General features: G+C 40.6%; 1 pseudogene; it reads left to right on the forward strand.

The window, feature by feature from the left end:
* The first annotated feature begins 619 nt into the window (after nucleotides 1-619).
* On the forward strand, nucleotides 620-1,276 carry LOC118574762 (annotated as a pseudogene).
* The last annotated feature ends 5,852 nt before the right edge of the window (nucleotides 1,277-7,128 follow it).

Genomic DNA, 7,128 nt, shown 5'->3' on the forward strand with positions numbered 1-7,128 from the left:
ACAGCCAGTGCTGTTACACAGAGAAACTCTGTCTAGAAAACCCCAGAAAACTTAACTTAAAAAAATTTCAGAATAGCCACAAAAAACTATCTTGTGATAACTTTAATCAACAAGTGAAAATTTTTATAATAAAATTGTATCACATTGAATAAATAAATTTAAGATATAAGAAGATAGAAATATCTCCCATTCTAATGGATTCAGTTGGATTAATCTAATGAAAATGGCCATTCTACCAAAAGATGTCTACAGGTTCGATTCAATTGCTATCAAAATTCTAAAATAGTTCTTGAGAGAATTTGAAAGGACAGTTTTCAGCATTATATGGAAACCATCATCATCAAAAGCAACAACCGTAGCAACAAAAATCCAGGGTAGTGAAAACCATCATGAGTAATAGAACAGCTAGAGGTATCACCATCCCTGGTTTCAAGTTGTGCTATGGAGGTCTATTACTAAAAGCAGCATGGTAATTGAAATAAAAGAAGACACACTGATCAATGCATTATAATTGAAGAAACAAACAAATGTTCCCACACATATGGGCACCTTATTTTTTTATAAAGAAGCCAGAAATACACACATTAATAAAGACAGCATCTTCAATAGTAGTGCCAGTATGAGCTTAAATGCTCCTCAGAACATAAAAAATTACATGATTTCCCTTAATCATTATGCTCACATCAGAGGCAATTCCAGTTGTTGTGGAATATTACCCCCAGAAGAAACTGCCTATAACTGGAGAAGTGTAACAAATGGTTCTGGGGACTTGTATTGGGAAGAAAGTTCCCATCAGTGTCTGCAGAGAATAACTGAAAACCAGCTGGTACAATCCCCCCTCTTCCAGCAAAAGGAAGAGGAAGCAGGAGGAAGCTTCGGCTGTTTGAATACCTTTTTGAAGCTCTGTGTAATTGGGAGATGGTATCTTGTATTCATTGGGTCGATAAAACCAAAGGTGTCTTTCAGTTTATATCAAAAAACAAAGAAAAACTTGCTGAGCTTTGGGGGAAAAGAAAAAGCAACTGAAAACACATGACTTACTAGAAGATGGCCAGAGCCATGAGGAACTATAGAAGGACTGGAGAGATCACAAAAATCCAGAGAAAGCTGACCTACCAGTTCAGCGAACCTGTTCTCCTAAGACTCTCTTCATCTCAATTCCGGGGAGGCGGGGGGAGTCCTCTTCTACTCACATTACAGGCAGCCTGATCAGGAATAGCTCATCTTGAACCATTGGAATACAAACTACTGTGCTTATGCCAGTTACCAGAGCTAAGCCTCTCCAGCTTTTGGCTGTATTCTATCATTTCTTGCTTTTCTAGCATCCAAAAACCCAGCACTTCAGAATTTGTCCAAACAGTTGTTCTCCATACTCACAGATTCCACATCCATGACATAGAAACATCTAGGGAGGACTGTGCACAGAACATGTGCATACTTTTCTTGTCCTGACAACTTCTTCAGTAGTGTTGGCATTACATTGGTGTTCAAAGGAAGCTGAAGATATTTCAGACAGATGCTCATAGTTCACCTGCAGATACTTTGCTATTGTAATAAACTTAGTGTCCATAGATTGGGCATACAAGAACACCATGGATCAGACTGGATTAATCTCCTGTAGTCCAGCATGCCTTTGAACTCAGAGGTCCGGCTAGACATCAGCCTCTGGAGTAATAGGATTAAAGATGTGTGCTACCACTGCCTGGCCTCTATGCTTAATCTAGTAGCTGGCTCTGATTTTCAGACAAATTTTATTTGTTGGAGTATAAACAAATTATCACCACAAATTTTAATGGACAATTGTATTTCAAATAATTTAAATTAAAGACTGAATGACTTTGCTATGAAAATACTTTTTCTTCTAGAGTATGCCAGCTTACTTACTTGTTGCTTGCTTGGAGACAGTCTTGCTAAGTAGCCCAGACTGTTCTTGAGTTAATGTGATAACAGGTATGTGCCACCATTTCAGGCTTATGTATTGATTTAAGCACTTTCTTGTCAGTACTCAGGTAAAAAATCACTCAACATGTACTGTGACACAGAGGTTAGACTAAAATATTCCTAGCTTTAAAACCTAAAAACTACAATGGACTGTTATTTATCACATTTATCACTATGACTTTGCATTTTTCTGATTACAAGCATGAGTATTTTGTTTTTGATTTCAGACATGATCTTGATATATATACATATACATACACACACACATATAATATATATATATATATATATATATATATATATATATATATATATATATATATATATAGAGAGAGAGAGAGAGAGAGAGAGAGAGAGAGAGAGAGAGAGGAGAGAGAGAGCCCTGGATGGATTAGATCTCATAGATCTTCAAGTGCTGGTGTTAAAGATGTATACTTGTGTTTGGGGGTCATATTGAGGACATTTCTACTCAGTCCACTGTCATGAAATTTTACCTGTCCTAGTAAGGTATTTTTTGGTTTTTCAGAGTCTCACTTTGTAGCACTGACTGGCCTGGAGCACACTATGTAGACAAGGCTGGCCTAGAACTCACTTCTACCTGCTGCCTTGCCTCCTGAGTGCTGGGATTAAGGGTATGAGCCACACATGTGGCTAGTTTTAGGTCTTACATTTAAGTTTTTAATCTATTTTTCCTTCTGTACTGGGATGGTTAGTTTTGATTGTCAATTCAATTGGATTAAGGAATTCCTAAAGAGTTGGCTTGACCCAGGCCTATCAAAAAAATTCCAGCTGAGTCTGTTTAATTTTAACATCAAGAGTCATCTGGGCAGTTGAGGAATTATGTAGATCAGGTTAGCTCAGGAACATTTCAGTGGGCGTTGTCTTGATTGTAACTGGACAGGAAAGCAGAGGAGGAACTAGGAAGAGGAGGAACCACAGGAGGAAGAGAGAAGGAACAGAGGGTGTTGGAGTAGTGAATATATTCAAAGTAACACCCAATTGTTTTGTGGAGACAGGGTCTCTCTATGTAGCCCTGTTGGTCCTGAGACTCACTATATAGACCAGACTGGCTCCTAATTTACAGATTCCCTCTGCCTCTGCCTTGAGCACTTGGATTAAAGATGCATCTGCCACAACTGTTTGGGTTGTGATCATTAACAACCCTGCTGTAATGATTCATATTTTTTTTTGTTTTTGTTTTGTTTTTTATTTTGTTTTTTGAGACAAGTTTCCTCTGTGTAACAGTCCTGCCTTACCTGCAACTTGCTTTGTAGACCAGCGTGGTCTCAAACTCACTGAGATCCACCTGGCTCTGCCTCCAAAGTGCTGGGATTAAAGGTGTTTGCCACTGCCACTGCCACCCGGCTTTTGGCTCTTTTTGTTTGTTTTAAGATAGGGTTTCTCTGTGTAATCCTGGCTGCCCTGAAACTCACTGTGTAGACCAGGCTGGCTTCTCGAATCATGGAGATCCAACTGCCTCTGCCTCCCAAAGGGTGAGATTTAGAGAATGCACCGCCACTGCATGGCTGTGATGGTTAACACTGATAACCACATGGCTGTAATCACCTAGGAGATGTGCCTCTGGGAATTTCTGAGGGTATTTCTAGGAAGGATGAACTGGTGTGTGTGTGTATGAAGATCCTCCTCCAAATAGACACCTGTCTAAAAAAAGCAGTGCTGCTTCATTCGCCCACCCCATACCTTGCTGGGGCTTGTGCAGCCACCCTGCAGCTGCCACCACTGGCAGCTTTTGTTGCTGTCAGAAGTGCGATTCTGTTATTGCAATGTGGACTGAGGACTACTCCAAGGCTCTCATGGGCTGTGCAGCTGCTGGTTCTCAGTCCTGGACAGAATATAGACAGCCACTGTTGGACCACCCTGGTCATTGTGTAAGATTATCTGCTAAACAACCATAGATATATATATATCAATTCTGTTTCTCTAGAGTGCTCTATGTAATACATCTATAATAAATCTATAATAATGTGATCATAAAGTCCATTGCTTTGTGTAATTAATACATGCTAATGAAAATGTTTGCAACAACAACAACAAAAGTAATTGACATTATTAGGAGGTGTGGCTTTTTTAGAATAGGTATGACCTTGGTGGAAGAAGTGTGTCACTGGGCGTGGGATCAAGCCAGGGCCAGTATCACTCTCTCTTCCTCCTGCCTATTGATTTTGATATAAAACTCTGGGCTGCTTCTCTAGCTTCATGTCTGCCTGAGTGCTGCCATTCTTCATGTAATGACTATAAAGGACTAAGTCTCTGAACTGTAAGGTAATCCCAATTAAATGTTTTCCTTATTAAGAATTGCTGTGGTCTTGGTATTTCTTCATAGCAAAAGAAATCCTAGGACCGAGTTGGTACCAAGGACTGGAGTATTGCTGCGGCAGGCTGGATGATGCTTTTGTTTGGAGGAATATGGAATACTTTGGGACATTTGACTAGAAAAGTTATTGGACACTTTAAGTGGGGCTTCATGGGCCATCCTAGTAGTAACATGGAAGAAGGTGCTGAGGGTGATTTAAACTGTGGGGACCTGGTTGAAGAAGTTTCAAAATAGAAGAACATTAGTGTGTGGACTAGATATTGTTTTGTGATATTTTGGTTAAGAACATGGCTGCTTTTTGCCCTTGCACAAAATTCTGCCTGAGGCTAAATTGAAGAGTTATGGATTAATAGCTTTGGCAGAGGAGATTTCAAAACAAACTAGTATTGAATGTGTTTCTTGGTTAATAGTACTGATATTAATTAGATCTATAATGAAAAGGAGCAAGTTAAACAAGGAAAATATAAAATGTACAGTTTGAAGAGAAAGGGAGTGCCAGGAAGTTTAATGGAGCTGAATCCTATCTCAAGAAAATAAACAAATTAAATAAAAGCCTAAATGGAATAAAGGAAATGATAAGCTTCAAGCAATACCCACCTAGCTAAGCTTTCAACTTTTGAAAAGAAATTAAAGAAAAGTTTGGGGCCAGCATGGTATCCCATGCTTTTTATTGAAACTCTTAGGAAGCAAAGGCAGGTTTATCTCTGTGTTCCAGGGCAGCCTGGTCTACAGAGCTAATTCTTGGATAGCCAAACTTAGGCAGTAAAAACAGAAAGCTGGTGAAAACTTTATTTGAAGAAAGGGGCCATGTACCAGGCCCAGAAAGCAGCATAACTTGGCAATTTCAGCCATGTGGTTGCATTTTAGAGTCAATGATACAAGAAAGAGGTTATTGAATCTCCCTCTGTGACTAAGGGAAGCAGAGGAGGCTAAGCATGCATCAGGGATGTTCCTGTATGGAAGCCTAGAGAGGCCATTGTTTGAAGCTGTGAAGTTGAGGCCTGTATTGCCTTGGAGGTCCAATAAGTTGGAGTTACCAGAGCCATTGGACACCTGCTGAGGAAAGCTGCTAACAGTAATTGGAAGCAGTCTATGAAAAACAAGTGTGTTGCAATTAACAAACCTGAAAGGACTTGGAGAACTGAAGAGAACTTTGGCATCATCCAGGAAGATGCAGGGTTTGGTGTTTTCCCAGATGGTTTACAGTCTTGCTTTGGTCCAGTAATTGTAGCATGAATCTTAGAGAGTCTTATTAATAAAAACAAACCTGGAGTTGGGTATTGGGGTGAATGCTGGAAGATCAGAGAAGCAGAACAAGCCACAGCCATCTCACCTTGTCAATTCCTCAGCTGATCCTGTTTTCTCAGACTGGAAGCCTCTGAGTCTTTATCCAAATGGATCTCAGCTGAACTGCTTCTCAAAAGCCTGAAAGCTTAACCAGCTCTAGTTCCTGGTCCTCACACCTTTATATACATTTCTGCTTTCTGACATCATTTCCTGGGATTAGAGGCTCACTTCCTGGGATTAAAGGCGTGAGACACCATGCCAGGCTTTTTCCAGTGTGGCTTTAAACTCATTGAGATCTGAATGGATCTCTGCCTCCAAGTGACAGGATTAAAGGCATGTATGTCACCATTTTCTGACCTCTATATCTAGTGGCTGCTGTGGATATCGCTCTATATAAATAAAATGCTGATTGGCCAGGCAGGAAGTATAGGCAGGACAAGAGAGAAGAGAATTCTGGGAAGTAAAGGCTGAGGTGGAGAGATACTGCCAGCCGTAGCCATGACAGGGAAGATGTAAGGTAATGGTAAGCCATGAGCCACGTGGCAAAGTATAGATTAATAGAAATGGGTTAATTTAAGATAGAAGAAGTAGATAACAAGAAGCATGCCACCGCCATAGAGTTTCTAAACAATGTAAGTTTCTGTGTGTTTACTTGGTTGGTTCTGAGCGTCTATGGGCCTGGTGGGTGAGAGAGATTTGTCCTGACTGTGGGCCAGGCAGGAGAACTCCAACTACATCTGGCACCCAACGTTCATGGTACGAATTCATGACAAAGCCTCTTGCCTGTGGCCTTATGAGCCCTAGCTCAGGCCCGAGCTACACTCGGCCGGCTGTGGTGGCACATGCTGATAGGATTTACTGAAGAAGACAGAGGCAGGAGGATCCCGAGTTGAGGCCAGCCTAGGAGAAGCTTCAGCCGGGGGAAGAGACACAAACAGTGTCAGTGGGGCCAAGGAGGCAGTGGCTGCTACTTCGAATTGCCAGCTGCTTGTTCAGAGAAGAATTGCCAGGACCAGCGTGTTACAAGAAAGCATCGGCAAAGGTCAGTTTGGAAAAGGTTGGCAAGAGAAATGCTGGGGAGAAATTGCTGTGAAGATTTTTCTCTTCTAGGGAAGAACATTCGTGGTCCCAAGAGACAGACATTTATCAGACTGTGATTGCTCCAAACCACAGAGGAGGCACAAAAAAAAAAAAAAAAAAAAAAAAAAAAAAAAAAAAAAAAAAAAAACAACTAAAGGGAACCATGATCATGCCTAACAGTGACTTTGAAATCTTCAAAAGGATGATGGGACTCCACAATGATGATGCCACATGGACTATGGTAAAGCCATTAACAACATGGAAAGATCGACTTTGGACTACAAACTGCTCAGGACAATTTCAAGATGACTGGCTGAGATGATCCAGCCTGACAGACTACCTGAACAAGGACTTGAAACAAGCCCTGCACTTTATCATTATGCAGCAGCTGGACAAATGATACAGGACTTGACAGTTAACCCAAAAATAGAGTTGAGGTTTAAAAAAAAGAAAGAAAAAAGAAAAAGGATAATATAGATATGAGG

This window comes from Onychomys torridus, chromosome X (genome assembly GCF_903995425.1).
Source record: "Onychomys torridus chromosome X, mOncTor1.1, whole genome shotgun sequence".
Lineage (NCBI taxonomy): Eukaryota > Metazoa > Chordata > Mammalia > Rodentia > Cricetidae > Onychomys > Onychomys torridus.